The 24315-nt window shown below is 43.0% G+C and overlaps 1 long non-coding RNA gene across 1 annotated transcript; it reads left to right on the top strand.

Moving 5' to 3' along the window:
• The first annotated feature begins 595 nt into the window (after window positions 1–595).
• LOC115832914 lies at window positions 596–21717 on the top strand. Its single transcript, XR_004028316.1, has 3 exons — window positions 596–1660; window positions 1793–1937; window positions 20166–21717. It is a non-coding gene; the product is annotated as an uncharacterized LOC115832914 (long non-coding RNA).
• Window positions 21718–24315: the final 2598 nt, after the last annotated feature.

Genomic DNA, 24315 nt, shown 5'->3' with positions numbered 1-24315 from the left:
CACCTCAGCCTCCCAAAGAGCTGAGATTGCAGGTATGAGCCACTGCACCCAGGCTGCCTAAATTAATTTTCTAGGACCGCCATAACAAAGTACTGCAGACAGGATAGCTTAAGCTGCAGAGATTTATCTTCTCACAGCTCTGGAGGCTGGAAGTCAGAGGTCAAGGTGTTGGCAAGGTTGGTGTCCTCTGAGGCCTCTCTCTTTGGCCTGCTAATGGTGGCCTTCCTGCCACCTATGTCTTCACACGGTCCTTCCTTTGTGCATGAGTGTGTCCTAATCTTCTCTTAGTGGATGAGGGCCCATCCTGATGACCCCATTTTAACTTAATCACCTCTTTAAAGCCCCTGTCTCCAAATAAGGCCCCATTCTGAGGTCCTGGGAGTTAGGGCTTCAGCACCTGGATTTTGGAGGGGGACACAGTTCCACCCACAGCGTTACCCATGTCTGTTTTGCCAGTGTGGAGTCAGTACAGGCTCCAGGACACATCCACAGGGCACAGGCCACATAGAGGGGAGCTCCTGTCTAGAAGGAAAAGCTGGCAGAAAGCCAGCAAAGACAGCCTCTTGAGGGTGGTCTTCAAAAGATGCAACAGGATGCAATGGCAGTTGACAATGGGATAACTGTTGGTTGTGAGAACCCTAATGCTCTACCACAGGGAGGAGAAAGCTGACACCAAGTCCAACCCACATCAACACGGGGGTGGGACACCCGTGAGGGGGCCAAGGCTGTAGTCCAGAAGAAAGGTGGATGAAACTGGGGAAAGAGCAGTAGCACAGGGAGATGGGGGAGGATGGGGTAATTCAGAATTTCCCTTTTTGAGAGTGGCATCAACACCATGTTGAAGTAGGAGTTCTCCGGCTTCTCTCCTCCCCAACAGAATTTCAACTAGCAACAATCCCGTGGCAAGTTTACCATCCTGAATATCCCAGAACTTGGAGTGAAGCTTTGCATCCCCTGGGATGGCAGAGCCAAGAAAAACCATGAGGACGGTAAGGGGATGGCTGCTCTCTGACCACGCCACTCCTCCCCAAGCCCGCACAGTGCCACACGCAGAGGAGTCCCTGGATGCTCGGTTTCTCCAGTGGACACAGTGGATGGGAGGTGGGCGTTCGGCTTCCCCACCAGTCTGAGACTTCACAGGAGACTCACTCTAGTCTTTTCCCGCAGGAAGCACTGTGAGTACCAGCAGGGTCAGCCCAACAAGGGTCAGTAAGAACTTCCCTTTTCAAAAGATAAAGCGGTTCACATAGAGAGCTGTGGTGGACTCTTTCTGCTGCCTGCCCAACAGACTTCTGCACATTTCCTAAGGACAGAACCGCATTTTTGTACTAGAGCAGAGATTCCGTGATATCAGGAGAAGAGGCCCTTCCCCCAGTCCCAGGGGCCGATAAACTCATTCTTCTTTGCAATTGTACAATGACATGCACAGGGAAGTCTTCCTTTCCAGGATATAAAGCACCATTAGGAGAAAGTTTTTGGCCTGCCTTGGCCCTTATTTTTTGTTTGGGGGATGTTGTGTGAGACAACATCATTCCTGAGCTGTGGCAGCCATCTTACCATCATGAGGAAACAGCCACAGGGATAAAAAGCCAATCCTCTGAGGACCTGGAAGAAAGGAAAGAACCTGGCTCCCAAGGCATCACTGAGACGCAAATCAACAGTAAGTAAGCACAGCACCTACTTCTGGGCTTCTTTTTATGAGAGAAAAAAAAAGTTCCCATTTGTGTAAACCATAGTGTTTGGTGTTCCTTTTCTTTTTTAGTTTTAATTGTATTTATTTCCTCTCTTTCAGATGGGTGATTTATTCACATGGGTCAAAATTCAAAAAGTATCAAAGAGTAAACAGTGAAATGTCTCTCTTTCACTCCTATCCCCCAACCACCAAGGTCCCTGCCCTGGAAGCAACCAATGTTACTGTTTCTGATGCTTTTCCAGAGGTAATTTATGCATATTCAAACAAATATATATGAATATACTCCTTTACTTTTTTATTTCTACAGATGGTACTACAGTAGTCCCCCCTTATTTGTGGTTTTGCTTCCCATGGTTTCAGTTATCTGCTGTCAACTGTGGTCCAAAAATATTAAGTGGAAAATTCCAGAAGGAAACAATTCATCTGTTTTAAATTGTACACTGTTCTGAACAGCATGATGAAACCTCAAGCTGTCCTACTGAGACAGAGTAGGGATGGGACTTGGGCCCCACTCGTGCCCTACCGAGAATCTCTATTGTAAGCTGGGGTGGGGGGTGTGGCCAGTGAGGACCCCAACCAGACTGTCCAGACCTTGTACCGTGACTCTTGCTCAAGGTACTATAGCCACTCATTGCAGACCCTTAGAGAGACTAAGATGAACAACGTCCCACCATAAATCTTACTCCAGGTGCCATTCCCACTAGTTGTAGAAATTAAAATAAGCAGCTCCCACCTTAAATCTTACTCAAAGGAGTTAACCCTATCTCCCGTATGTACACCACAAGACCAGAAGAACGAGCGCTCCTTTGCCTTATCTTCATTATAATACTAAAAATCACACCCAGGGTGGAGACTTAACATGCTAACGAGACACGTGATGCATAAAGAAGCGTGTTATCACACTGAACGGGTGCCAAAATTTCCTCATCTCTGCCTGCTCAAACTCACTCCCTTCCCACTTTAGCTCCTTTAAGATTACTCTCTTGAGTCTCTTCCAGGAGCCAGCCAGAGATTTCTCTCTCTTGTGCTGCCTCCCTTATGCCCTGCATAAGCTCTGGTAAAGCCTTGTCTGGGAAAACTGTTTTGGCCTCATGTTAACTTCTATTGCATTAACAACCCCCAAGACCCTATGGTTGGTAACACTACTCCTGTCCCTTCAAGACATGAATTCTCCTTGTCCAGTGTCTCCTCCCTGCAGACGCTCCCTACCTCTTAGTCACTTACAAGCCTTCCCAGTGATCAGACCAACTGTTGAGGTATTGCATGCTTGTGTTCAACTCACCCTTATTTTACTTCATAATGGCCCCAAAGTGCAAGAGTGGTGATACTGGTAGTTTAGATATGCCAAAGAGAAGCCATAATATGCTTCCTTTGATGACTTTGCTAATATTTACGTAACAATGCACCTTCTATTCATGCAATTGTGAAGCAGAAAAAAAGAAATTCATACTAGTTTTGCTGTCACACCTTAAACTGCAAAAGTCATGGTGCATGCTAAGTGCTTAGTTAAGATGGAAAAGGCATCAAATTTGTGGGTGGAAGACATGAACAGAAACGTGTTTTGACTGACAGTAATCAGGTTCAGTGTTATCCACGGTTTCAGGCATCCACTGGGGGTCTTGGAACATATTCCCCTTGGAGGAGGGTGGACTACTGTACACGATGTTCTGTAAGTTCTTCCCCGTGCCTTTTTCATTTATTAAAATAGCTTGGCCATAATACCATATTAGTACCAAAAAAACTGTCTCATTCATTCATTTTTCTGTCTGTGTGGTATTCTATCACATGGCTGTGCCATTTAACTGGATCTCTTTTGATAATTTTTAATTCATTTCCAACCTTTACTATTACAGGCAACACTACAGTAATAACCTATGTCATTTTGCACATGTGGAAGTACTGCTACCAAAAAATTGCTGGAAATAAAATTTCCTGGTTAGAAGGTACATACATTTCGTTTTGATAAATGTTGCTAATTTGTCCTCCATAGAGCTGGAACATCGGAAATTTTTTTTTTTTTTTGAGACGGAGTCTTGCTCTGTCGCCCAGGCTGGAGTGCAGTGGCACAATCTCGGCTCACTGCAAGCTCCACCTCCCAGGTTCACGCCATTCTCCTGCCTCAGCCTCCCGAGTAGCTGGGACTACAGGCGCCCGCCACCATGCCCGGCTAATTTTTTTGTATTTTTAGTAGAGACGGGGTTTCACCGTGTTAGCCAGGATGGTGTTGATCTCCTGACCTTGTGATCCGCCTGTCTCGGCCTCCCAAAGTGCTGGGATTACAGGCATGAGCCACCGTGCCCGGCCGAACATCGGAAATTTTTAAGTGTCCATTTCCTTACATAAACACCAACTTTGAAGTGTTATCAAATATTTTGATCTTTGCCAAATGGAAAGATAGAAAAAAAAGTTATCTCAGTGTAATTTTTATTTGGATTTCTTATTGCGAGTGAAGTTTTTCATTTCACTGTGAATGAGCATTTCATTTCATATGAGTGAACATTTCATATGTTAGAAAGCCATTTGTAATTTATTTTCTACTAACTGTTCATATCTCTTTCTATTTTTCTTTTCTTTTTTTTGACAGGGTCTTGCTCTGTCACCCAGGCTAGAGTGCAGGGGCACAGTTATAACTCTCTGCAGCCTCCACCTCCCAGGCTCAAGTGATTCTCCCACCTCAGCCTCTCTCCAGTAGCTGGGACTACAGACACACACCACCATGCCAGGTTACTTTTTAAATTTTTTGTAGAGATGAGGTTTCACCATGTTGCCCAGGCTGGTCTCAAACTCCTGAGCTCAAGCGATGCTTCTGCCTCAGTCTTCAAAGTGCTGGGATTACAGGTGTGAGCCATCACACCTGGCCTCTATATTTCTATTAGTTTCCAAATGTTACCTTTTTATCTGCAGTCATCTATTGAACAATAATTTTTTCTTCACTAATTTAAAACTACTGTTATGATAAGCCAAATTTTTGTGCAAGTTTGAATTTACTTCTGGACTTTCAATTCTCTCTCATTGATCCATCTTTTCAACTTGCCAACATTACAGTCTTTCAATTGTTTTAGCTTTATATTTTAATATCTATTAGGGCCAGTAGCTCCTTTTACTCTCTCTTTTTAAAAATCTTTCTAACTATATTTTCTTCTTTTTCCACATGAATTTTAGGATCTGTTTATTTAGTTCACTCCCCCTCCAAAAGAAAGGCTCCTTTGAGGATGTGTTTTGAGATTGTATTGAATTTACAGATCAATTAGGGTGTTGGGTTTGTTTGTTTGTTTTTAATTTGAGACGCAGTCTCGCTCTGTCACCCAGGCTGAAGTGCAGTGGTGCGATCTCGACTCACTGCAACCTCTGCCTCCCGGGTTCAAGCGATTCTCCTGCCTCAGCCTCCCAAGTAGCTGGGATTACAGGTGCATGCTACCATGCCCGACTAATTTTTGTATTTTTAGTAGAGACGGGGTTTCACCGTGTTGGCCAAGCTGGTCTCGAACTCCTGACCTCATGTTCCGCCCGCCTCAGCCTTCCAAAGTGCTGGGATTACAGGCCTGCGCCACGGTGCCGGGACGGGTCTTCTTTTCAAGAACATGATATACTTTTCTATTTGTTGATACCCTCCTCTTTGTGTCCTCAGTAGCATTTTAATGTTTCCTTAATATGGGCATTTCTCATTATAGTCATTACTTAGTGTTTTACCTTTATAAGTGCTATAAAAATGGGATTTTTTAGTTTTGTTTTCTTTCTTTTTCCCCAGCCACCTACTGAATTCCCTCATGATCTATAGCAGTTTTTTAGTTTTGTTTTGTTCTTGTTTTTTTTCTGAGACAGAGTCTCGCTCTGTCACCCAGGCTGGAGTGCAGTGGCGCGATCTCAGCTCACTGCAAGCTCCGCCTCCCGAGTTCAAGCAATTCTCCTGCCTCAACCTCCCAAGTAGCTGGGACTACAGGAGCCCGCCACCACGTCTGGCTAATTTTTTGAATTTTTAGTAGAGACGGTGTTTCACCGTGTTAGCCAGGATGGTGTCGATCTCCTGACCTCGTGATCCACCTGCCTCGTCCTCCCAAAGTGTTGGGATTACCAGCGTGAGCCACCGCGCCTGGCCTATAATAGTTTTTCAATTAATTTTCTTAGGTTATCACCTACAAATAATGCTAATTTTGTAATAATTTTTCTAGAAACAAGTTCTTGCCATGTTGCCCAGGCTGGTATGGAACTCCTAGCCTCAAGCAATCTGCCCAATTTGGCCTCCCAAAGTGCTGGGATTACAGGCGTGAGCCACCACGCCCAGCCCTAATATTTTTAAATCTCATCTAAATGCATCGCATAGTACCTCCAGAACAATAGTAAATAGTAATGGACAGCTCTGTCTCCATCCTGATTTTAAGGGCAATACTTTCAGTATTTTCTCATTAAGCAGCAGTCGAAATACATATATTTATTTTATTATGCTAAGGAAGTATCCATATCTTATTATTTCATAATAATCCAATGGATAATGAATAAATAATAGAAATGGGAAGACCAGATGGAAGGCTACTGCAATAGGGAGATGGAGAAAGGTGGAAGGTTGGAGATATGCCTTAGAGATAGAGTCAACAGGATTTATTGGTGGGCGTGGGTCCCAGCTCATATTTTATGGCCTTGGGTACTAGTTTGTTTAATCTGAGCTCACATTCAAATTAACATTTGGTAAACATTGAGTATTTACTATGTACTAGGCATCTTAAGATACAACAGCCAACGAGACAGACCTGATACATGAACTTTTGGAGCTTGTAAAATAATCACAATTATTGCTTTTGTAGACAAGTGCTACAAAAGAGAAGCACAACATATAACCAGTGACCGATTCTAGGTCTGGAGTTGAGGAAATCCCTCCCTGAGGAAATTTAAGATGCAACCTGAAGAATAAATAAGGGTTAGCTAAATCGAAGGGGTGTTGGAGAGGAGAGCTCTGCTGGTGGGCTAAATGGTACGTGCAAAGGCCCTGTGATAGGAAGAATAGTTTGGCTGGAGCTCAGGAATAGAGAGATGAAGCTAGAGAAGTAGGCAGGTAACACATCATTCAGACTTACAGACTACAACAATTTTGAACTTTACCCTAAGAGCAATAAGAAACCAGTAAAATTTTTTCCCGTGTAGTAAAGTATATATATTATATATATATATGTGTTATATATATGTGTGTGTGTGCCTGTGTGTGTATATATATACACACCTACATATAAAATATGTATATATATGTGTATATATACACACATATATATAAAATATGTATGTGTGTATATATAATATATATATAATATATATATTTTTTCACTCTGCTGCCCAGGCTGAAGTGCAGTGGCATAATCTCGGCTCACTGCAACCTCTGCCTCCCAGGTTCAAGAGATTCTCTTGTCTCAGCTTCCCTAGTAGCCGGGACTACAGGCGTGCACCACTACACCTGGCTAATTTTTGTGTTATTAGTAGCGATGGGGTTTCACCATGTTGGCCAGGCTGGTGTCGAACTCCTGACCTCAAGTGATCCACCTGCCTTGGCCTCCCAAAGTACTGGGATTACAGTCATGAGCCACTTCGCCTGGTCTGTAAAGTATATAAAGTATATTAATCTTAAGTATATAGCCTGAAGAAGCATTACATAGGTATATACCCATCTTACCATCACAGAAGATATGCAACATTTTAGTTCCTTAGAAGATAACTTCATGCCACTTTCCACTCAGTCATGCTTACTGCTTGAGTTCCAGTTTATATTCTGGCAGACATATGATATTCCAGAGATATCCACTTTTTTTTTCCTATTTTGACTTATATCCCCATCAGTTAGTGTGTGTGTGTTTGTTTGTTTGTTTGTTTTTAAGATGGAGTCTCACTCTTGTCGCTCAGGCTGGAGTGCAGTGGCGCAATCTTGGCTCTGCCTCCCAGGTTCAAGCGATTCTCCTGCCTCAGCCTCCCAAGTAGCTGGGATTACAGGCGCCCACCACCACACCTGGCTAATTTTTGTATTTTTAGTAGAGACAGAGTTTTGCCATGTTGGCCAAGCTGGCCTTGAACTCCTGGCCTCAAGTGATCTGCCCATTTCGGCCTCCTAAAGTGCTGGGATTACAGACATGAACCATCACACCTGGCCTCATTTGGGTTTTTTTTCTTAATGAGTTTTTAGTTTGGAAAAATCTTAGAATTACAGAAAAGTTGCAAAGATAGTACAGAGGATTTTGGTATACCTTTCACCCAGCTTCCTTTAATGTTAACATCTCACATAGCCATGATACATTTGTCAAAACTAATTAAGAAATTAACACTGTTGAAACATAGCAACTAAACTACAGATTTTATTTAGATTTCACCAGTTCTTTCTTTAAATCCTTTTTCTGTTCCAGAATCCAATCCAGGATACCACATTGCACTTAGTGATTATGATCCCTTAATATTTAGTCTTCTCTGATCTGTGACAGTTTCTGTCTTTCCTTATTTTTTCATGACCTTCACAGTTCTTTTGCTTTTGTTTCTGTTTTTTTTCAGAGACAGGATCTCACTCTGCCGCCCAGGCTAGAGTTCAGTGGTGTGATCATAGTTCACTGCAACCTCGAACTCCTGGGCTCAAGCAATTCTCTCCATCTTAGCCTACTGAATAGCTAGGGCTACAGGCATGCACCACTATACCTGTTTTTTGTTTTTTGTTTTTTTTTTTTTTGAGATGGGGTCTTTCTATGTTGTCTTGAACTCTTGGCCTCAAGCGATCCTCCCGCCTTAGCCTCCCAAAGCACTGAGATTACAAGCGTGAGCCACCACACACATGACTAACCTTGGCAGTTTTAAAAACTCCACTTTTAGGCTGGGTGCGGTGGCTCACGCTTGTAATCCCAGCACTTTGGGAGGCTGAGGTGGGCGGATCACAAGGTCAGGAGATAGAGACCACGGTGAAACCCCGTCTCTACAAAAAATACAAAAAAATTAGCCGGGCGTGGTGGCAGGCACCTGTAGTCCCAGCTACTCAGAGAGGCTGAGGCAGGAGAATGGCGTGAACCTGGGAGGCGGAGCTTGCGGTGAGCCGAGATTGCGCCACTGCACTCCAGCCTGGGCGACAGAGCAAGACTCCGTCTCAAAAAAACAAACAAACAAACAAAAAAAACTCCACTTTTCTGATTATTTTGTAGGCTGACACGCCATTTGGGTTCATGTGATGTTTTCTCACGATTAGAAACTGCCAACCTAGGCCAGGCACCGTGGCTCACGCCTGTAATCCTAGCATTTTGGGAGGCTGAGACAGGCAGATCGCTTAAGTCCACAAGTTCGAGACTAGCCTAGGCAACATGGTTAAACCCCATCTCACAAAAAAAATACAAAAATTAGCCTGGTGTGCTGATGTGTGCTTCTAGTCCCACCTGCTTGCAGGGGCTGAGGTGAAAGGATTGCTAGAGCCCGGGAGGTCGAGGCTGCAGTGAGATGTGATCGCACCACTGCACTCCAGCCTGGGAGACAGAGCGAGACTGTCTCAAAAAGTGAAAAAAAAAAAAAGGAAAAGGAAAAAGCAACTGCCAACCTGTCTTCCAAAGTGACTATATCATTTTGCATTCCCAAAAGCAATGAATGAGAGTTCCTGTTGCACATCTTCACCAGCATTTGGTGGTTGGTGGCAGTGTTTTAGAAATTCTGGTAAGACCAGCATTTGGTGGTTGGTGGCAGTGTTTTAGAAATGCTAGTAAGACCAGCATTTGGTGGTTGGTGGCAGTGTTTTAGAAATTGTAGTAAGACCAGCATTTGGTGGTTGGTGCCAGTGTTCTAGAAATTGTAGTAGGTGAGCAGTGGTACCTCATTGTGGTTTTAATTTTCATTTCTCTAGTGACAAATGCTGTTAACCAACTTTCATATGCTTATTTGCCATCCAGGTATTTTATTTTTGGAAGTGTCTCTTTAGATCTTTTGCTTGTTATTAAATTGGAACATTCGGCAGTGTGCAGTGGCTTACACCTATAATCTCAGCACTTTGGAAGCCCTAGGCGGCTGAATCGCTTGAGTTCAGGAGTTCGAGACCAGCCTGACCAACACAGTCAAACCCCATCTCTACTAAAAATACAAAAATTAGGCTGGGAATGGTGGATCACGCCTGTAATCCCAGCACTTTGGGAGGCCGAGGTGGGTGGGTCATCTGAGGTCAGGAGTTCAAGACCAGCCTGACCAACGTGGAGAAAGCCCGTCTCTACTAAAAATACAAAATTAACTAGGCATGGTGGTGCATGCCTGTAATCCCAGCTACTGGGGAGGCTGAGGCAGGAGAATTGCTTTAACCTGGGAGGCAGAGGTTGCGGTGAGCCGAGATCACGCCATTGCAATGCAGCCTTGGCAACAAGAGCAAAACTCCATCTCAAAAAAAAAAAAAAAATGAAAAATACAAAAATTAGCCAGGTATGTTGCGGGCACCTGTAATTCCAGCTACTCGGGAGGCTGAGGCACAAGAATTGCTTGAACTTGGGAGACAGAGGTTGCAGTGTGCCAAGATTGCATCGCTGCACTCCAGCATGGGTGACAGAGCAAGACTCTGTCTCAAAAATAAATAAATAAATAAATAAATAAGGCCATTTTGTTGCTGTTGTTTGTTTGCTTGTTTGTTTTTGAGATGGAGTCTCGCTTTCTCGCCAGGCTGGAGTGCAGTGGTGTGATCTCAGCTCACTGCAACCTCCACCTCCTGGGTTCAAGCAATTCTTGTGCCTCAGCCTTCCAAGTAGCTGGGATTACAGGCACACGCATCTTTGTTAAGATGCTATACAGGCCCAAATTTTAACCACCCCTTTGAGTTACTCATCACCAAGTTTCTTCTGCATGTATGCACGATGCATGCATTAATACATTCGACTTGTTTTACTCTTGTTAAACTTTTGTTAGCCTAACTTTCAGGAACCCAGCCAGTGAACCTAGGAGGATTAAGGAAAGGATTTTTCTTGCCCTACAGAGGCAAGACAGAAAACATACAATCTGATTCCATTCATAAACTTTAAAAAACTAAACTACATTGTTTAGGGATGTATGTGTAAGTAGTGAAGCTGATAAAACAAAAAGCAAGGAAATGGTAATCACCAAAGGCTATTTAGTCATTGCTCTGGGAAGGAGAAAGTTGGTTATGATCAGAGAGAGGTGCACGGATGACTTCTGAACTTCCAATAATGCTTCATTTCTTGACCCAGGTGGTAATTACATAATCATTTCATTTTATAATTATTTATTAAACTATACATACACAGTTACGCAGTATTCTGCTGGGATGTATATTTCACACATAAAGTAAAATAAAAGGGAACAAGCTTGGGTTAAGTATAGCAAAAGATCTGAAAGATCTCATTTTGACCAACATGAGATACCTATGAGACAATCAAATGGTGAGCATACAAGATTGGAGATGTAAATTCAGGAACCCTGGATATAAAGATAAAAATTGAAGGACAAAAATATGTAAGATCACCTACAGAATGTATGTGGGTGACAAGAGAAGAAGGCCTAAGATGTGGTCCTGTGGAACTCCCACATTTAACGGTCAGGCAGAGGAGGAAGAGCTAGCAAAGGAGACTAAGAAGGAGTAGCCAGCCAGGCGCGGTGGCTCACGCTTGTAATCCTAGCACTTTGGGAGACCGAGATGGGTGGATCACTTGAGCCCAGGATTTCGAGACCAGTCTGGCCAACACGGTGAAACTCCGTCTCTACTAAAAATACAAAAATTAGCTGGGCATGGTGGCATGCAACTGTAGTTCCAGCCACTTAGGAGGCTGAGGTGGGAGGACCGTTTGAGCCCGGGAGGCAAAGGTTGCAGTGAGCTGAGATGGCACCACTGCATTCCAGCCTGGATGACAGAGTGAGACCTTGTCTCAAATAAAATAAAATAAAATAAAGTAAAATAAAATAAAGAATAGCCAAAGATGCAGGAAGAAAACCAAGGAAATATTATGTCTGGAGAAAAATGTTTTAAAGGGAGTGGTCAATATGCCAGAGCTACTGAGAGATCAAGTAAGATGAAGATGGAAAAGTATCCATTGGATTTAGCAAAAGTGGTTATTGACCTTAGCAAGAGTAGATCCAATGAAGAGACAGGGATGGAATTAAATGAAGGCTGGGTGGGAGGTACACTGGGCTACCAGATTGCACAATTCCAGAAAGCACCTTTCAAATTATGCCCCTGGAAGCACCAATAACACAGACTATAGCTTAACAGTGGCCCATAGAGCTATCCAATGCAGAGAACCTGGTGAGGAAATGTAGCCCTTGGTTCAAGTGATTTAAGGGCACTACCCCTAAGATCCAACGGCTCATCTTCAAAGCTGCTTCTACCCCTTACTAAAAATGTACATTTGGCCAAGTTACTCAAATATTTTACATCTTGGGGTCCAAATCTGTAAAAAAAAATACTAATGCAGTAGGACTGTTGTGAGGAGTAAATCAGTCTACGTTGAAGGGTTTGGCCCATAGTAAGCATTCAATAAATGTAAATTTTTATTTTCTGTATTGCTTAGACAACTCTTTCAAGGAGCTTGGCTATGAAAGGAGAGAAATAAAACAATAGCTGGAGGAAGATGCAGAATTAAGGGAAAGTTTCTTTCTTTTTTTTTTTTTTTTTTTTTTTTGAGACAGAGTCTCGTTCTGTCTCCCAGGCTGGAGTGCAGTGATGCGATCTCGGCTCACTGCAACCTCCGCCTCCCAGGTTCAAGCAATTTTCCTGCCTCAGCCTCCCTAGTAGCTGGGATTACAGGCCTGCACCATCATGCCCGGCTAATTTTTTTTTGTATTTTTAGTAGAGACAAGGTTTCACCATGTTGGCCAGGCCGGTCTCCAACTCCTGACTTCAAGTGATCCACCCGCCTTAGCCTCCCAAAGTGCTGGGATTACAGGTGTGAGCCACTGCGCTGGGCCGGGGAAGTTATTTTTGTTTTTTTATTTTTGCTTTTCAAATATTTTGACTGTTTTTTAGAGAAGTTTTAGATTTGCAGAAAAATTTCACAGAAAATACAGAGAGTTCCCATAGACCCTTTCTCCCCGTCCAAACATGTAATTTCCCCTTCTGCTAACATCTTCCATTAATGTGATATATTTGTTATAATAGATGAACCAATATTTATATATTATTATCAACTGAGGTTCTTAGTTTACATTAGGGTTCTTCCTGTTGTAAGGTTCTGTGGGTCTTGACAAATGTATAATATCCCTGAATCCATGTTACTGTATCACACCACACAGTTTCACACTCCTAAACCCTCCCCTGTGCTCCACCTGTTCATTCTTCTCCCCAAGCCCTTGGGAACCGCTGATCTTTTTACTGCCTCTATAGTTTTGCTTTTCCAGAATATCATATGTGTAGGCATGCGATGATGATGTGTTCTGAGAAATACATCGTTAGGTGACTCTGTCACTGTGTGACCATCACAGTGTACTTTCACAAATCTAGATGGTATCGCCTACTACATACCTAGGCTAGGTGGCATAGCCCATTGCTCCTAGGCTACAAACCTGTACAGCATGTTACTGTACTGAATAATGTAGACAATCGTAACACAATGTAAGTATTTGTGTATCTAAACATAGAAAAGGTATGGTAAAAATATGGTGTTATAATCATATGGGACAAATATGGGACCACCATCATATATGCAGTCTGCTGTTGACTGCAATGTCATTATGCAGCTCATGACTCTAGTTGGAACCACACAGTATGTAGCCTTTTCAAATTGGCTTCTTTCACTTTGCAATATGAATTTAAGGCTCCTCTGTGTTTTTTCATGGCTTGATAGTTCATTTCTTTGTAGCACTGAATAATACTCCATTGTCTGGATGAAACCACAATTTATTTATCCATCCACTTACTGAACAACATCTCTGTTGCTTCCACATTTTGGCAATTTTGAATAAGGCCGCTAAAACATACATATGTGGGGTTTTGTATGGATATTCAACTTATTTAGGTAAATACCAAGGAGTGTGATTGCTGCATCATATGGTAAGAGTACATTTAGCCTTGTAAGAAACACCGAAATGTCTTCCAAAGTGGCTGTACCATTTTGCATTCCAACAAGCAATGAATCAGAGTTCCTGTTGCTCCACAACCTCACTGGCATTTGGTGGTGTCAGTGTTCTGGATTCTGGCCATTCTAATAGGTGTGTAAGGTATTTCACTGTTGTTTTTAACTTGCATTTATCTGATGACGTATGATATGCAGAATCTTTTCATATGCTTATTTTCCATCTGTATATCTCTCTTGGTGAAGCGTCTGTTAAGGTCTTTGATCCATTTTTTAGTCTGATTGTTTTCTCATTGTTGAATTTTTCTCTTTGTAAATTTTGGATAATGGTCCTTTATCAGATGTCTTTTGCAAATATTTTCTCCCAGTTTATGGCTTGTCTTTTCATTCTCTTGATAGCATCTTTCACAACTCAGATTTTTTTTTTAACTTTTAACTTTATTTTTTAATTCGAGACAAGGTCCCAACTGTCACCCAAGCTGGAGTACAGTGGCACAATTATGACTCACTGCAGACTCAACCCCCCAGGCTCAAGCAATTCTTCCACCTTAGCCTCTCAAGTAGCTAGGAGTACAGGTCTAAGCCACCACACCTAACGAATTTTTTAATTTTTTTGTAGGACGGGGTTTCACATGTTGCCCAGGCTGGTCTTAAACTCCGGGCTCAAATAATGCTCCTGCCTTGGCCTCCCAAAGTATTGGGATTACAGGCATGAGTCACCGCACCCAGCCAGAATTTTTTTTTTTTTTTTTTTTTTTTTGAACAAGGTCTGGCTCTATCGCCCAGGCTGGAGTGCAGTGGTGCATCTTGGCTCACTGCAACCTCTACCTCCTGAGCTCAAACAATCCTCCCACCTCAGCCTCCCTAGTTGCTGGGATTATAGGCATGTGCCACCATGCCCAGCTAATTTTTGTATTTTTTTTTCCTTTTTTTGTAGAGATGAGGTTTTGCCATGTTGCACAGGTTGGTCTTGAACTTCTGAGCTCAAGTGGTCTGCCCACCTCGGCCTCCCAAAGTTCTGGGATTACAGGTGTGATCCATAGTGCCTGGCCAGAAAATTTCAATTTTAATGAAATCCAGTTTACCAGTTCTTTCCTTTATGGCTTGTGCCTTTCGTGTCATATCTAAAAGTCATCACCAAACCCAAGGTCATCCAGATTTTCCATGTTATCTTCCAGGAGTTTTTTTAATTTTGCATTTTATATTAATTTTCGTGAAGGACATAAGTCTGCATTTAGATCTTTTTTTCCATGTGGATGCCCAGTTGTTCCAGCATGTTTTGTTGAAAAGACTATCTTTTCCCCATTGTATCGCTTTTGCTCCTGTGTGAAATATCAGTTGACTATATTTATGTGGGTCTACTTATGGTCTTTCTATTCTGTTCCATTAATTCCTTTGTCTGTTCTTTTTTTTTATTTTTTATTTAGTTTTTTTTTTTTTTGAGATGGAGTTTCGCTCTTGTCGCCCAGGCTGGAATGCAATGGCACGATCTCTACTCACTGCAACCTCCGCCTCCCAGGTTCCAGTGATTCTCCTGCCTCAGCCTCCCAGCCTCCCGAGTAGCTGGGATTACAGGTGCCCCCGACCAGATCTGGCTAATTTTTGTATTTTAGTAGACATGAGGTTTCACCATGTTGGCCAGGCTGGTCTTGAACTCCTGGCCTCAGTTGATCCGCCTGCCTCGGCCTCCCAAAGTGCTGGGATTACAAGCATGAGCCACCACGCCCAGTCCTTTGTCTATTCTTTCACTAACACCACATCATCTTTGCTACCTTAGCTTTATACAGAACTCAGTAGTATCAGTGCTCCAATTTTGTTCTTCAATATCATGTTGGCTATTCTGGATCTTTTGCTTCTCCATATAAACACTATAATCAGTTTGGCAATGTCCGTAAAATAGCTTGCTAAGATTTTTACTGGGATTGCATTGAATCTATAGATCAAGTTGGAAAGAACCGACATCTTGTCAATATTGAGTCTTCTTCTCCAGGAACATGGAATTTCCTTCCATTTATTTCCTTTGATTTCTTTCATCACAATTTTGTAGTTTTCCTCATATAGATGATTTTTTTGTTTTGTTTTGTTTTGTTTTGTTTTGAGACGGAGTCTCGCTCTATCGCCCAGGCTGGAGTGCAGTGGCACGATCTTGGCTCACTGCAAGCTCCGCCTCCTGGGTTCAAGCAATTCTCCTGCCTCAGCCTCCCAAGTAGCTGGGATTACAGGCACCTGCCACCACGACTGGCTAATTTTGCAGTTTTAATAGTGACGGGGTTTCTCCATGTTGTCCAGGCTGGTCTGAAACTCTCGACCTCAGGTAATCCGCCTGCCTCGGCCTCCCAAAATGCTGGGATTCTAGGCGTGAGCCACTGCACCCATCCCCCATATGGATCTTGTACATATTTTGTTATACCTAAGTGTTTCTTTGGGGGGAGGCTTCTAATATACTTGGTACTGTGTATTTAATTTCAAAGTCTATTTGTTCATTGATGATATATAGGAAAGCAATTGACCTTTGTGTATTAACCTTGTATCCTGAAAACTTGCTATAATTGTCTACTGGGGCTGAGCATGGTGGCCCATGCCCTGTAATCCCAGCACTTTGGGAGGCTGAGGCAGGGGGATCCCCTGAGGTCAGGAGTTCAAGACCAGCCTGGCCAACATGATGAAACCCCGCCTCTACTACAAACACAAAAATTAGCCACGCGTGGTGGTGGGTGCCTGTAATCCCAGCTACTCAGGAGGCCAAAGTAGGAGAATCGCTTGAACCAGGGAGGCAGAGGTTGCAGTGAGCCGAGATCATGCCACTGCACTCCAGCCTGAGCGACAGAGGCAAGACTCCGCTTCAAAAATATATATGTATTAGTCTGTAGTTGTATTTCCTTGTAATGCCTTTGTCTGGTTTTGGTAGTAGGGTAATGCTGGACCCATAGAATGATTTAGGGTATTTCCTCTGTGTCTGTCTTCTGGAAGAGACTGTAGAAAATTGGTATAATTTCTTCACTAAATGTTTGATAGAATTACCAGTGAACCCATCTGGGCATGATGCTTTTTGTCTTGGAAGGTTATTATTTATTGAATTTCTTTATAGATATAGGCCTATTCAGATTGTCAATTTCTTCTTGTGTGAGTTTTGGCAGATTGTATTCTAAAGGAATTGATCCATTTCATCTAGGTTATCAAATCTGTGGGCACAGAGTTGGCCTTTATTCTCCTTTTTTTCGAGATGGAGTTTCGCTTTTGTTGCCCAAACTGGAGTGCAATGGTGTGATCTCGGCTTACTGCAACCTCTGCCTCCCAGGTTCAAGGGATTCTCCTGCCTCAGCCTCCCTAGTGGCTGGGATTATAGGCACGCATCAAGATGCCCGGCTAATTTTTTGTATTTTTAGTGGAAATGGGGTTTCAGCATGTTAGCCAGGCTGGTCTCAACTCCTGACCTCAAGTGATCCACCCGCCTCGGCCTCCCAAAGGGCTGGGATTACAGGCGTGAGCCACTGCGCCTGGTCCTCTCCTTTTAATTTCTATGGGCTCTGTGGTGATGTCCGCTCTTTCACTTCTGACATTAGTAATTTCTGTCTTGATTTTTTTCTTAGTCTCACTAGAGGCTTACCAATTTTATTAATCTTTTCAAAGAACCAGCTGTTGGTTTTGTTGATTTTCTCTATTGATTTCCTGTTTTCAATTTTATTGCTTTCTGTTCTAATCTTTATATTTCTTCTCTTCTGCTTGCTTTGGATTTAGTTTACTCTTCTTTTTCTAGTTTCTAAGGTAGTTGATTGTATAATAAATCTTTCTTCTTTCCTGCTATAATGCATGCAATGCTATAAATTTCCCTCTAAGCACTACTTTTGCTGTATCCCACAAATTTTGATAAGTTGTATTTTCATTTTCATTAGTTCAAAATATTTTTAAATTTCTCTTGCGATTTCTTCTTTGACCCACGGGTTATTTGAATCACATTGTTTAATTTCTAAGTATTTTGAGATTTTTCAGCTATCTTTCTGTTATTGATTTCTACTTTAATTCATTGCAGTTTGAGAGCAGGCATTGTATAATTTCTATTCTCTTAAATTTGTTAAGGTGTGCTGTATGGTCCAGAGTGTGGTCTATCTTGGTGAATGTTCCATGTGACTGTAAGAAGAATGCATTGTTGAATGAAGCAGTCTATTGATGTTCATTATATCGTTATTTATGGTGTTGCTGATTTCAACTACGTCCTTAATGATTTTCTGCCTGCTGGCTCTGTCCATTTCTGGAAGAAGGATGTTGAAGTCTCCATCTCTAATAGTGGATTCATCATTTCTCCTTGCAATTGTAACAATTTTTGCCTCATGTATTTTTGATGCTCTGTTATTAGGTGCAACACAGCACGGATTATGTCTTCTTGCAGAATTGACCCCCTTATCATTATATAATGCCCCTCTTTCTGCCTGATAATTTTGCTTACTCTGAAGTTTGCTCCATCTGAAATTAATATAGCTACTCCCACTGGTTTTTTTTTTTTTTTCCTTTTTTTTTTTCAAGATGGAGTCTTGCTCTGTCTCCCAGAGCTGGAGTGCAGTGGCACAATCTCAGCTCACTGCAACCTCCGCCTCCCGGATTCAAGCAATTCTCCTGCCTCAGCCTCCCAAGTAGCTGGGATTACAGGCACATGCCACCAGGCCTGGCTAATTTTTGTATTTTTAGCAGAGACGGGGTTTCACCATGTTGGGCAGGCTGGTCTTGAACTCCCGACCTCATGATCCACCCGCCTCAGCCTCCCAAAGTGTTGGGATTACAGATGTGAGCCACTGCACCCAGCCCCACTATGTTTTAATTAATGCTAACTATATCTTTCTCCATCCACTCACTTTTGGTCTGTATGTGCCTTTATATTTAAAATGGTTTTCTTGTAGACAACATATAGTTGGGGCTTTTTAAAAATTCATTCTGACAGTCTCTGTCTCTTAATTGATGCATTCAGACCCCACTGACATTCAAGGTGATTATTGATATAGTTGGATTCATACCTATCATATTTGTTACTGTTTTCTCTTTGTTGCTCTTGTTTGTTCCTACTTTTGTCTTCTGCTCTTTTTCTGGCTTTTGTAATTTTAAGTGAGCATTTGTATTATTCCATTTTCTCTCCTTGCTCTTAGCATATCAGCTATACTTATTTGTTTCCATTTCTTTTATTTTAGTGATTGCTGTGGAGTTTAAAATATACAGTTAAAACTAATCCAAGTCAACTTTCAAATAACACTATACTACTTCACAAGTAGTGCAAGTACCTTGTAATAACAAAATAATCCTAATTACCTCCCCCCATCCTTTGTATTACTACCATCATTCATTTTACTTATGCATAACATATATATATATATGACCAAATACACTGATGCTATTACTATTTTGAACAAATCATTACCTGTTAGATCAATTAAGATCAAGAAAGGCCGGGTGCAGTGGCTCACTCCTGTAATCCCAGCACTTTGGGAGGCCGAGGCGAGTGAATCATTTGAGGTCAGGAGTTCAAGACCAGCCTGGCCAACAAGGCGAAACCCTGTCTCTACTAAAAATTAAAAAAAAAAAAAAAATGGCTGGGCATGGTGGCTCACGCCTGTAATCCTAGCACTTTGGGAGGCCAAGGTGGGCAGACTGCCTGAGCTCAGGAGTTCAAGACCAGCCTGGGTAACATGGCGAAACCCCATCTCTACTAAAAATACAAAAAATTAGCCAGGCGTGGTGGTGCACACCTGTAATTCCAGCTACTTGGGAGGCTGAGACGGGAGTATCACTTGAACCCCAGAGGCAGAGGTTGCAGTGAGCCGAGATCGTGCCACTGCGCTCCAGCCTGGGCAGCACAGCGAGACTCTGTCTCAAAAACATAAAAATAAAAATAAAAATAAAATTAGAGAGTCCAGAAAATTAAAATGAGACAGTCCAGAAAATTCTCACAGCACTAAAGTCTTACAGGGAAATCAGTTCTTTCCTTCATCCTTCCAAGAGATTCACTCATAGGTTCACTAAGCACCTGCTGGCATCAGGTACCATGCTAGGGACAGGAATGTCTGCGACATGATTCCTACCTTCAAGAAGCTTGTAGACTATTGAAACAAACAAACATTGATACAATGTGTAACAGCATATGAAGCACATGTTCTATCACTTTTAATCCTCATTACAACTCGCCATTTCCTCCACTTCTCAGATGTGGAAACTCTTTGACCACAACCTTCAATTCTTGCTCAACCATTCCCACTATGCCTCAGCCCCTCTCTCAGGACTGCCGGTCCTCTGCCTCCTCTACTTGGTTTGCAGGCATCAGCTCCTTCCATTTTCACTTCCTTTTCTGTCCATCTTACATCCTATAGCCCACTGTTTTTGTCACTCTTTTGTTGATACTATGAAGTCCCTTGCTTTTCTGAACTTTAATCACACCTTTATGGAAACATCCCACTTCTGGATGAACTGAACTATTTCCTTCTCTATGTTTGCAGTGAATCTCTGAATACCACGGACAGTCTCACATGTCAATGCAGATGTTGTGACTTCAAGTTTACGGTCCCACCGGGGCCTTAACACTGCCTGGCGATCCTGCCACATCCCAGTGACCAACCTGCTCCTTCCCTCCATGCAATGAGTGCTCACACCTCCTCTATGCAAACTTCCAGATGCTACCTCATCATCATGCTCTTGCTGTCAACAGATGACATGGAACCCATCTTCACCAAAAAACTCAACATCCTTCTTTACAATGACAGAGATCCAGTTGTTGACAATACCAAATCTGAGCAAAGATATGGAGCAACTGGAACTCTCATAAATTGCTGGTGCAAGTGTGTGGGGGAAACTCCCTCTAACTGCGTTTTTCCACTACTCTCACACCACAACATTCAACACAGAAGAAGACTTCTATAGCCAAATGTGTTGCGGGGGGTTCCCTACACACCAAGTGGCAGACACCAGCTGGCTGTCCTCTAATTCATGTCCACACTGTCTTCCTGACACTGTCTCCCACAGGTTGAGGGCTTAGTCCCCAAGACTGCCCCGTCACACCAGTCACAAGCCCAAGCCTCTGGAACTTCTGATCGACTGGCTTCAAGTTGGGGTTCCCATGACCCCCTCTTTGGGTTCGATTAATTTGCTGAAGCGGCTCACAGAACCCAGGGAACTTACTTATGTTTACAGGTTTATTATAAAGGATATTGCAGAGGATACAGGTGAAGAGATGCACAGGGCGAAGTATGGGAAAAGGGGCATGGAGATTCCATGCCCTCCCCGGGGGCATCACCCTCCAGGAGCCTCCACATGCTCAGCTACCCAGAAGCTCTCTGCACCCAGTCCTCTTGGTTTTTTATGGACACTTCAAGTCATCAGCATTCCTTCTCCCAGGGTATAGGGTGGGACCCTCTCATTGGAGAGTATTTAGACCCACAATCAGAAAGGAGGGGATCATTAGAGTCCTGCCTTGAAACAGGTAAAAAGAGGGCAGGAGGTCAGAGGCCTGCCCCTGAGGCCCAACGCACCCAACATTATAACAAAAGACTGTAACAGGGGCTATTGGAGTTATGAGCCAGGAACCGTGGATGATATCCAATATACATCATAACACCACAGCAAGTTTAAAATGTTACAGCTACTTTGGAAAACTCTTTAGGAGTTGCTTATAAAGCTAAATATACACTTACTCTATGACCAAGCTATTCTACTCCTAGGTATTTATCCAAGAGAAAGAAAAACAAATATCCAAAATACTTGTATAAGAATGTTCACAGCAGATTTTATTTATAATAGTCAAAAACTGGAAACAACGCAAATGTCCATCAACAGGTTACTGGATAAACTAATTGTGGTCTATTCATACAATAGTAACCTACTATATTCCACTGTAGTAATACACAGGTACACAAAACGACATGGCTGAATCTCAAAAACATTATGTTGGGCAAAAGAAGTTAGATAAAAATAAGCCGCGGCTGGGCGTGGTGGCTCAAGCCTGTAATCCCAGCACTTTGGGAGGCCAAGGCAGGCGGATCACTGGAGGTCAGGAGTTCAAGACCAGCCTGGCCAACATGGCGAAACCCCGTCTCTACTAAAAATACAAAAAATTAGCTGGGCATGGTGGCACACACCTGTAAGGCAGGGATCCCTTTGGATCCCTGTAAGGAGCTGAGGCAGAGGATCCCTTGAGCCCGGGGGGCAGAATTTGCAGTGAGCTGAGATCACGCCACTGCACTCAAGCCTGGGTGACAAAGTGAGACTCTGTCTCAAAAAAAAAAAAAAAAAATTCACAGACCATCCTTGTAACTAAATCTTTGCACATATTTTATTTCCTTAGGATAGACTCCTAGAAGTGGAAATGCTAAGTCAGAGTGTGAGCACTTTTAAAGCCTTTGAAACCTATGAGAACATTGGCTTTGAGGCTAGACAGACCTGACCTTGAATTCCTGGCTTATGGCCTGTGGCCTTGAGCCCATCACTTCTGGGTACTGTGCGTGTGCCCAGTACTCCTCCTTGTCCCTCTATTTGGCTACTTATCACATTCTACTCTATTATCACTATTAATCCATGGGTCTTGCATATTCTAAACCCTAGTTATAAACCCCTGAGGGCCAGGCCTGTGCATATTCCTCCCCGCATCCTGCCCAGCACCCAGCACAGAGCTCAGTGTCCAGGCCAGGGCAGTTGGTGCTGCAGGAAGAGTAACGGCCAGGAAGGAAGGCATCCAGGTTCCATTCCCAACCTTCCCACTACACACGGTCATAGAAAAGCCTCTCATGACCTGGCCCCATTACCTGGGCAAACTCATCACCTCTCACTCTGTTCTTTAGCAATTCTGAACTCGTGCTTCTCAAGAACTAGTAGATCCCAGAACACACCTTACTTTTTCACATTTCCATGCCCTCACCCACTTCTCAAGACTGGTAGCCCATATTGTGCCTTTGTGGAAATTAGGAAAAGGTGCCACTTCCCCCTCACGAGGCTAGATTCCAGACCCCACTCATCCCTTGGCCTGGCACCATACTGCCCTGACCAACCTGCATACTATTTCAACATAGCCTGGAACAAACACGCTGGTCCACCCAGCAAACCCCTCCTCATCCATCAAGCCACAGCTCAGATGCTACCTCCTCCGTGAAATCATCTTCAGATACCCCCGCAGGTTTCGCTGGTTTCTCTGCTAAGCTTCCACTGCTTTTTAAACAGCCTCCATTGAAACAATTATCTTTTTTGAATCGTGGCTTTTGGCCAGGTGCCGTGGCTTATGCTTGTAATCCCAGCACTTTGGGAGGCTGGGACGGGCAGATCACTTGAGCCCAGGAGTTCAAGACCAGCCTGGGCAACATGGCAGAACCCTGTCTCTACCAAAAATACAAAAAATTAGCCAGGCGTGGTGGTGCGCTTGGTCCCAGCCACTCAGAAGGCTCAAGTGGGAGGATCGCTTGAGCCCAGGAGGCAGAGGATGCAGTGAGCCAAGATCTTGCCACTGCACTCCAGCCTGGGTGACAAAATGAGATCCCCCATCTCAAAAAAAAAAAGGAATTGTGGTTCCCCCCTATATATCTCCTTACCTCATGAGATTATCCTCAATGTATTTTCATCTTTTATTTCTTTTCCTTTTTTTTTTTTTTTTTTTTTTTTAGACAGTCTCACTCCGTTGCCCAGGCTGGAGTGCAGTGGCGTGATCTCGGCTCACTGCAACCTCTGTCTCCCGGGTTCAAGGGATTCTCCTGCCTCGGTCTCCTGAGTAGCTGGGATTACAGGCATGCACCACCACGCCTGGCTAATTTTTGTATTTTTAGTAGATACGGGGTTTCACCGTGTTGGTCAGGCTGGTCTCCAACTCCTGACCTTGTGATCCGCCTGCCTCGGCCTCCCAAAGTGCTGGGATTACAGGCATGGGCCACTGCGCCCGGCCCTCTTTTATTTCTTATACAAAGCCCAGTTCCTAACACATAGGAAGCGATTGATAAACTTGTTGAAAGAATGAGGGACAGTTTTCCTCTTGGCTCTCATGTTGCTTGTCTGAGAATAAAAAAATCAGAATAAAAGATGCCTGAAGTTCCTGCCAACTCTAAAATACTCTTTTCCAGTATGCATTAAGTAAATATTAGTTAAGTAAATAAGCAATACCCTCCAAAAGAAAATCCCTTTAAAGGTGTGTCTTGAAAGAACATGAATCAATTTGTTTGAGTTTTCTTCTAGAAGCAGTTTGGTATAATTTTTGGAACCTCTTAAATGTTTTGCCTTGCCTCTGGAAACTTTCAGAGACCATCTGAGATCCACCAAAAATAGAGTTTAAGAAGAATTGCTTTAGGAAATCCTTCCAAAGAGTGTCTTGTCTTTCATCTCATTCAGATTCTTCAAATTAGGCAATTTGGAGACAATCTCTGTCTTGAAATTATGTAAATTACCCATCTCTGTTATTTGTCTTTCTCGGATATTTTCAAAAAAGAAACGTCTGTTTCTTGACACAAGGCAACTCTTTACGCATCTTTGAGGCTAACGCTCACGTTACTTCTCTGATGAGAAGAAATTTTACCCTGTGTCCTTTCTTCCTCTCCAGAAAGGCTGTCCTTAAGTGGACGCTGTCAACCTCCTCAGAGAGCAGCAATTCTATTTGAGGGCTTCAAGCTCCTGAGAAAC

This window comes from Nomascus leucogenys, chromosome 23, assembly GCF_006542625.1.
Source record: "Nomascus leucogenys isolate Asia chromosome 23, Asia_NLE_v1, whole genome shotgun sequence".
Lineage (NCBI taxonomy): Eukaryota > Metazoa > Chordata > Mammalia > Primates > Hylobatidae > Nomascus > Nomascus leucogenys.
Note: the sequence above shows the minus strand (reverse complement) of the source record. Positions and strands in the feature narration are given on the sequence as shown.